The 10000-nt window shown below is 36.5% G+C and overlaps 1 protein-coding gene across 6 annotated transcripts in view; it reads left to right on the plus strand.

The window, feature by feature from the left end:
• The window catches only part of LOC144956062 (ras guanyl-releasing protein 3-like), a 107546-nt gene that overhangs the window by 69970 nt on the left and 27576 nt on the right, over nt 1-10000 (plus strand). The gene's annotated exons all lie outside the window — the stretch shown is intronic.

Consider the following 10000-nt stretch of genomic DNA (forward strand, 5'->3'; position numbering starts at 1 on the left):
CTAAATGTTATTCTATTACTTCTATCATAAAACACATGAAAAGAAATCAAGAGGAATGCTGTATAGATTCTACGCGTTTTGTAAAATACTTACAATATCCTCCAGCCTGATATGACACACACACACACACACACACACACACACACACACAAGACTATGTGTAACCTTGAAAGTTTATAGTCCGATGGATATAATTAATAATTTATTATTAATAATAGTGACAATTAATCAGAATGGCTGTCAAAAAAAACAATAACAAAGAGTGACGTCAATATTTTTCCTTCTATAGATAGTATGCGCTTGACTAAGAAGCTCATAACATTGCCATCCGGAAGTATAGCGGACCAACACACGAAACTGTGTGTATCCATGAACGTTTATAGTCAGGTTAATACAGTTCAGTGAGCATTACTCATAAACGCGGATATCAAGATACGATAACAAAGACCTGAGTGACGTCATCTTCGAACTATCTATAGATAGAATGCGCTTGGCCAAGGAGTTCACAACATTGCCATCCGGAAGTATGACGGACCAACACACAAACTCTGTGTAACCATGAACGTTTATAGTCAGGTTAATACAGTTTAGTGAGAACAACTCACAAACGCGGATGGCAAAAACAATAACAAAGACCTGAGTGACGTCATCTGCATACTATCTATAGATAGTATGCACTTGGCTAGGAAGCTCACAACATTGCCATCTGGAAATATAACGAACCAACACACAAAACTATGTGTAACCTTGAACGTTTAAAGTCTGGTGAATGCAGTTTAGTGAGAATTACTCATAAACGCGGATGGCAGAAAAACAATAATAAAGACCCGAGTGACGTCAACTTCATTCTATCTATAGATGAACGTAATCTGAGTAGAGGTTAGTTTTCAATGTATTGATAGGTGGAGAGAGTGTACAGAGTGAATAAAGTTCATTTCAATGAAGCTCGCAATCATTGTCAACGCGCTTGAACATGTTCACTACAATGATTGACTGAAATCAAATGTTAATATTTGATCAATTTGTACCATTACATTTCCATATTGCGGACAGTTAAGATTTACCATCTTCATCATCATCATCATCATCATCATCATCATCATCATTACGATCATTATCATCATCATCATCATCATCATCATCATCATCATCATCATCATCATCATCATCATTACCATCAATATCATCATCATCATCATCTTCATCATCATCATCATCATCATCATCATCATCATCATCATCATCATTACCATCAATATCATCATCATCATCATCATCATCATCATCTTCATCATCATCATCATCATCATCATCATCATCATCATCATCATCATCATTACCATCAATATCATCATCATCATCATCATCATCATTACCATCATTACCATCAATATCATCATCATCATCATCATCATCATCATCATCATCATCATCATCATCATCATCATCATCATCATCTTACCGGTCCCAAAGAAAGTTGCAACAAATCCTGTAAAAAATCTATATCTTTGAGGAAGTGTAAAATAAAAATTTATACTATTTAACATAATTTCAAATTTCGAGAAAGCAGGTTATGTTCGGCTTCAGAGCCAATTTACAAATAAGCCCATGAAAAAGAAATATAGCCAATTGTTAATTTGGCCTATCATATATATATATATATATATATATATATATATATATATATATATATATATAAAGATAGGATAATAATTGATTTATTAAGGAGGGATAATACGACAGGAAAGTAATATTAAGTAATGGGATAGAATTAGCGTAAGGGCGGATGAAAGGGGAGGGGGGGGGGGGTCTTTTGTTGTAATGAGTTGCAGTTAATATTTTTGCCTTTATTGATCGACTTAAATATTAGGACATTTTCATGATACATAAAGGTCATGTACAATTCTTCCATTCTACAATCCAAATATATATATATATATATATATATATATATATATATATATATATATATATATATATATATATATATATATATTAAAGGAAAATTAAAATTATTCGCAGATGAGTCCGAAAGTAGTTACACCAATTTATGAACTCTTCTGTCAGCTCAATATCTTTGGCGAATGAAGAACAAAAGTAGTTTAAACACTTAGCGAAACCGCAGACAGAACCACTCGGGGTAAAGAGAAATGAAAACAAACTCAACCAAGGAATTAAAGGTGTCATAGTTGTGGTGTGGGCTTGTGAATATTATGGTTTCGTAATTCAAATGAACAAATGAAATGGTTGGGGTTCGAATCTATCTTGCGCACTATGGACTGTCGTTACAAGCTAAGCAAACAACTTACACCACAAATGAGTCAGGTTTAATGTAAGGGGATTACTCCCTTGGGAATTATAATAATATAATAAGTGAGCCAAGACAGCACCAACACCCATTGCAGAATGGAATGAATAGAATCTAATACAAACACTTTAATGATAAAGTCACGGATTAAAAGAAAAAGGCAGTAATTATGATTAAGAGATCTCGGTACACGTCTTCGCCGCACCAGGAATAATGAACGAGGTGTGGATCTGTCCAATTAGAGTATAAAAAGCTGAAGACCTATGATTTGTTTCGAGACCATAGCTGCGAAGTTCCAGGTTTGGAAGTTTTTGTCAAGATGAGAGTCATTTAAATTAATCGACATTTGAAGGACAAGTTAAGTTTTGTGGGCACATTTTTAAATACGTGCTTTTCTAGAGTACGTCAGGTACTCACTAAAAAAGATTAAATCCGCTTATGACATCTGGTTCTACCAAATTGACGGGGTTGGTCAGTGTTCATCTGAAAGAGGGAAGGTCTGGTATATACGTTGAGGACTTCTACAAACCATCATTATCAATTTTAACATGTTACTGTCGTACTCAGCAAAGATACGTATTAAAAAATTTGGTCCTAAAATTCGTCCTTCAAATATCGATCAATTTAAATGGCCATTATCTTAGCAAAAAATCTCAAACCTGGGACCGACTTCTACTACTACTGCTGTTGCTACTACCACTACCACTACTACTACTACTACTACTACTACTACTACTACTACTACTACTACTACTACTACTACTACTACTACTACTACTACTACTACTACTACTACTACAAGCTTTATTCGTTACATATTTACCCATTGTCTCCCTGTCTCCTCTCTCATGTATCCATTCCCTCCCATATCCTATTTCTCCCCTTCCTCTCCCATGGCATCCCGAACTCTCCTCTCATACTTCTAATCCATATCACAATTCCAGCACAGAAGCAGGGCACTCTAAGCCTCCCGCTGGAACACGGCCGTCTCCACACCCCTCTCTTCTATACTAAAAAAAAAAACAAAACAAAAAAAATCTCAATCCCCCCTCTTCCCCCCCCCCCCCCCCCCCCCCCCCCCCCCCCCCCCCCCCCCCCCCCTTCTCCTTCTCACCTCTTTCCAACCTTCCTCTCAGTCACCATTTCAAGTCTGATCGATTAGTTTTGGGTCCCGCTGTCTCTTCAAATCAGACTTTAATTCGGGTTCCACTGGTCTTACCAGGGCAGTTGGCAGTGAGTCGGCTGAAGGCTTGTTTAAAACGCCACTGTACAGTATATTGATGCGATGCGCATAGGTAAAATACTCGCAATATCCGCCAGCCAACACACAAAACAATTTTAAAACTTGAACGGTTACAGTCTTGATTTATATAATTTATTATTGAGAACTATCACCAAAATGGCTGTCTAAAAATATAACAAAGAGCTGAGTGACGTCAATTTCATTCCTTATATTTATTTTTTTAACTCGAGCATTTAATAACGCAATTTCCACTAAAAGTGCTCAAAGCGCTTTACAGGGGATCCCGAACCAATAGGCAACACTTGACATGTAGGACGAGACAGGACGCCTGTCATGCGATAATTTTTTTTTCTTCCGACAGAGATACAACGTTGTACTCAGTTAAGCACTCATTTTACAGCTGAGAGCGGTGAGAGAATATGATTAAAGAGCCTTTTCCAAGGACTCAGCTATGCGCCGCCCTCTCAGAGCGGGACTCGAAACCAGTAGCTTCCAACTTGCAGGCGAGTGTCATGCCACAAGACCACATAACATAGTACATGTATAATGCTGACCTGCACTACGAAAAATTCGTAGAATTACGAAATTTTGGCTTCAATTTCAGATCTACATAATTTAAAGGATTTTGAGTTGTTATTTGATCCTTGTGATGGTAAATTAATCGTTGGTTTATAAAGTGAACTATAGCAACTACTATTTTTATCCTCTAAAATCTACGAATTTTTTGATTTTCAAGTAGTCAGGTCTGATTATGTAACCCATCGCCTCTAAATTGTATTAGAACGGGATAAGCCAAATGCCAAAAAGGGATTATAACGTTTAACAAGGCAAGAAGTAGATGTGACATTTTAATTTATTGTGGATTGGGATGATTTAGACCAGCCCCCAAGTGTGGGCCCCCCAGAAAGAAAATTATTTAACAAATATTGTGATAAAATGTTCATCATTGGATAGATTTCACCCTTTCCCAGTCTTTAGAAAAGGAACATCGGACAAGTCATTTCATTATCACTTTATATCATATAAAGGTCTCAGGTTTGAGAGCTTTTGCTAAGATGAGGGTCATTTATTTAAATCGATCGATTTTTTCTGGCCAAATTTTTTAATGCATCTTTTTCCAAAGTACGGCAGTTAACTGGTTAAAGTTTTCTGGCCGAACTGAAAATTAAGTGTATTTTGTCAGAGTACGGCCAAAGGATGTGGGCAGCAGCAGGTGAGGCTAGATATGCCGCACATTGACAAAACACCTTTTCCTCATCCAGGCCAGAAAAACAATGAGTTCATGAATCGACAATTTAAATTGGCAACCCCTTCCCCACTTGGCGTACAATCTGAAGACGGAGACTTCTAGAATTTTACTCTAACACGACATTATACCTATCATATTCACCAAGAAAGCAGTGATTTAAGGGCCTGCTGACAAGTTGTAGTCGTCTTATTTATCGATGTATGCGTCTGTATATTGATGCTATGTTAGGTAAATTAATCTGACAGCCAAATTAAATATAGACCGTAAAATGTAACTACGATGTGTGAAACCTTAAACGTGAAAAGTCTGATTAATACAATTTAGTGAGAGAACTACCCATCAAAATAGCTGGCTAAAAACAATAACAAAGAGTTGAGTGACATCAATGTCCTTCCTTCTATAGATAGAACGAAGTTGTCGTCACTCATGTCTTTGTTATTGTTTTTTGCCATCCATGTTCATATGTAATTCTCACTAAACTATATTAACCGGACTATAAACGTTTAAGGTTACACATAGATTTGTGTGTTGGCCCGTTATACGTATTTCCGAATGGCAACGTTGTGAGTTTCTAAGCCAAGCCTACACTATCTATATAAAACCATAATACTTATTTGTTTTGTAATCACTTGTTTTAGATTACAATGCTATTCTGAAACATTCAAAGTGACTCGAATGACCAAAGAAACACGACTGAGAGCTTTAAGATATGCTCGAAAGTGTGTTTCTATATTCAATATGTGACGTGGCGAAACGGATACATATACAGCACAGTATTGTGAATAGATTGATGGGTAGATTGAACTCAGAGTGGTTAGCGACCGGTTCTGTTGATAATATACCTGAATCCTCTCCTTACAAACCACAGGAAAATCGTCACATTCGTTACGATGCAATCAACAATTTTATCATTCTGATTTCTTTTGTACATCACACAATTTAAAGAATAGTTGTTGCTATTTTTATTTAAAAATTGGCATTGTGTTGTAGAACTCATTTTTCAGAACAATATTATGTATAGAATGTACTTGTCGCTTTTCTATTTGGGTAAGAAACTTATATTTTTTGTATTGGGTGGATGCGAAGATTCGGAGATAATTCTGAAAATGGCAGGTAAGGAGAGGGTTAAGAGGCATAGCGACCATACTTTTCGACAACTTCGTGGCATCGTTTTGGGTCATTTTAGAGCTAGGAGCTACAACAATTCAATGCATACTCCAGGTTTCGGGGTCTCAATTCTCGCACTCCATATCCTTGCCCTGGTCGGGCCCTCCACATCAAATCGACCACCTTAAATGGTGCAACATCCATGTGCGATGGAATCGAAACGATTTGGAAAGAATTTTGTTTACTGATGAGTCTGATTGACAGACCTGATCGTTCAAAGAAAATGTGTCACACAACTGGAGAACGTATCTTCTATTGATAGAGAGAGTATTCGGTTCTTATTTGGGCTGGAATTTCATTTAACAATCGTAAAAAAAATGTTAGTGGACCCCGGAACATTGACTTCTCTGTCATAAATCGATGAATTTATTGAAACAACTGTTATTTCCTTCTGCCGGGATGACGCTTGAATGACGCTCATCCTCTAGCTAAAGCGATAGCCCGACTATATTTGGAGCAAATAAATACTCTCACAAATAGATGACCCTCCCTTTCCCCAAATCTATCTCCAACAGATCATAATTTGTTAATTATATGAAACGCAAGATCGATGCTCATATACCGAGGCCCCAGAACCGTGATCAGCTCATCCAAGCATTGATGGGAGAGTGGAATGCAATTCCCGGCCAATTTTAAGATCTCGTTCGGAGCATGAAGAACAGACGCCAAGAACGTAGAATAAAATAAAGGCCATACACGTTGTTAGCTGGAAAACGTTATGTGACTTTCCATTTCGGTATCAAGTTTTGTTAATTAAAATCACAAACCATAAATTGCATCAAATGGTTGTTTCTTAGTTACCTTCTTTTTAAATTGGTTAAAGTATTTTATAAGAAATAAAAACGATTAAAGTATAAATTATGATTTATAACAGATAAATAGCCCCATACATTACAAATGGCGACTTGTATATAAATTTTGTAGCCAAAATGAGAAAGAGGTATTTTGTCAATGTAAAGCAGAGATCATTCGAGGTGAGAGTTATCAGTCCTACAACGCTCTAACAGGTAATTTGACCGCGTGGAAATTAGAAGGTGGGGAAAACAAGCTATCATGAAAACTAATCGATTTGTATCGCTGTGAGTAGAGACAGAATGAATGGAATATTACAAATCTCACCTCCTTTGCTGTGCACTGACTATTTTTTTTTTTAACCAAGCGATAATATTAAAATTAAACGGTAGATTTTTGACCAATCAAAAAACATGAAATTTGTGACACACCTTTAAACGTGCTAGGACAAACATAGTTGGTTGTTTACAGACAAAAACGTGCATGAAATCGACTTCTCTCTGATCAATGTTATTGTTGTTATACCGCCAAATGGGTGACACCATTTTCTCAATCAGACAATGAACGTTTAAGTTTACTCATAGTTTCTGTGTTGGTTCTATTGATCAAGCGGTATTAGTCCAATCAAGATCGTTTCACAGTCGGAAGGATGAACACTCATTTTTCTAATTCGTGGCATGATATGGTTTAGTTTATGAGTGTTATTATTTTTTAAAGGAGACATCGATGAGGAAATAGTGTCCATTATCGAATATTTTATAATTAGTTAATCATACAACATACGTTCCTGTCACTCATTCAGTCTTCATAGTGTTTTTGTGCATGTGAAAAATGTCTAATTTTGTCAGATTGTTATTTATTCCTTTCGCGTAATGCTCAAGGAATAGGCCTTATTTGAATTTATTTGTTCATGAAAAAATTGATGGCTTGCTTTTTTTATGGAGCATACACCCATGCTTGTACTCGACTTTTCTCGACTTTTCTCGACGTTTCTATTTTTCATTCTTTGATCAAATGTGTCAATGCGTGACAAAATCGATATTGAGTTATTAATTTCCGATTTTTCAATACTACTTTTGAGAGACCTGATAGTACAAATGGCAGGGCACTAGCTTCACAAGCTTCACAAACCAGTCATCCATGGTGAAGTCGAGATTTATTCCTAAACTCCCAGCCTTCACAGCATTGATATGATTGATACCTCACATTCTACCCCGCAAAACAATCTTTGGGTACACACATTTGTGTGTAACTTAAAATGTTTATAGAATGAAAGATATTGACGTCACTCGGCTCTTTATTATTATTTTTAGCCAGCCATTTTATGGGTAGTTATCACTAAATTGTATTAATCAGACTAGAAACGTTAAAGTTACACAGAGTTTTGTGTGTTGGTACCTTATATCCGGATGGCGGATATTATGAGTTTATTTTAACTAAACACAATGTATCAATTGAGCGAATATAGAACAATATCCATCCATACAAATATCAAGTTATCAACACAAATTTTAAATCAGCCTATTTTTTTATGGGTCTGAAACCTAGAATATGACAATAATTATCACAATAAAATTCAACATTTTGTCAACGTTCTAGCTTAAAGATCAAATTTAAGTGGATTGACAGTCTCAAACAATGATTTTTTGAGGGAAACCAATCGGTGTTTAACAAGAGAAAGGTGTCAATGAGGAAATAGTGTTGGAATGGACACACCATCGCAAAGGAGCCATCAAGTGTAACCAGGCAGACTCTAAATTGGAACCCTCCGGGGCAGAAGAAAAGTCAGGAGACCAAAGGAAACGGAGAAGATCGCCGAAGGACAGAGAGGTGAGAGAGGCAGGATTGTCTTATGACAGTCCCTCTGAGGAGATGGCCCAGAATCGAGTGCTCTGTAGGAGAATAGTTGTAGTCTTGTGTCCCAACAGGGACCAAGAGGATTAAGTAAGTATTCACCTCTCTGGCGGTATAAGAACAATGACATCAAATTTTATTGATTTCTCTCTGCTTCTTGTTATTGTTAGACTGCCAGCTGGATGATTAGCTCTCACTAAATTCTCTCAATCAGATTATAAACGTTTACGGTTACAAATAATTTAGTGTAGCTTTATGATTGATGTGACGTGCAGATCTGGTGTGTATTTCATTGAAACGCACTGATAATTCTGTGATCGTCGTAACTTATGTGAACGTCGTTACCTAATCATACAGCCAGCTACATCGTAGGTACGTTCAAAAGTCTTATTTGTCACGATATTTTGACAAAGGACTCTCTTTTTTAGAATCGAAAAATTGGCGGAAAGTCTTTAAATCAACTTAGTGACTTGATACGATCAGGACACTGTATCACAGTGAAAATTCCCTCCTGTTTATTTCAACCAAACATTTTTTGAATATTTTATAAGCTTGACACTTATCGATAAAAAAAAAAACAACTAAAAATGGAAAGGAGAGTGTTTGTATTTCTATTCTCGGTAACAAATCCCGACGATCAATCAATACATCGATGTTACCGTGAGTTAGGTCAGGCACGCGACTCAAATGACGCAGGTAGCTTGTCACATACTTCGGTAAATTAGATTGACATTGTAACAACAGTCATTCATTAAGGTCAAGGCTGTTTCGTTTGATGCTAAGTTATAATTCTTTTTTGAATTTGTTTTCAACATATATCGACACATTCTTTGTCGATGACACCGAAAGGAATGCCGACTGTAAAAATAGTTATTACTGCGGTATTTTAAGGTATATTATCCATTGGAAAGGAGGCTAGACTATTGCAAAGTAATTTCTGCCAGGTCCGCCAGTCCCACCACCCAATGAACAAAAAACGCCACTTTTTATGTTTGGAAAAATATAAATCGAATTATTAGCAATGAAACCGATTGTAAATGTAAAAATATCTTAAGTTTTAGTTTATCGGCTTCTTCTTCAATATATTTTTGGTTCTTTAAAAAGGCAGGACCTCCATTAATGAAGTTGGTCTGCAATAGAAGCGTAATAAGATCGAGTTGTGTATAAAAACTCGGAGGTCACAAGAGAAAAAAAATATCCAATGTCTCCGCTGAGATTCGAACTCACAATCCCCCCTCTCAGACTTACCGATCTCCCACCATTGTCTCGTCGCGATGATACGAGTTGGGCTTGACCTTTTCGATGTAATATTTGTTGTGATATGCCATCACCATAACAATAACAATGCCAGTTGGCGAAATATATATTTTGTTATAACGCTTTGTTA

The sequence above is a fragment of the Berghia stephanieae genome, chromosome 1, assembly GCF_034508935.2.
Source record: "Berghia stephanieae isolate SIO BIC M18660-M18661 chromosome 1, UCSD_Bste_1.3, whole genome shotgun sequence".
NCBI lineage: Eukaryota > Metazoa > Mollusca > Gastropoda > Nudibranchia > Aeolidiidae > Berghia > Berghia stephanieae.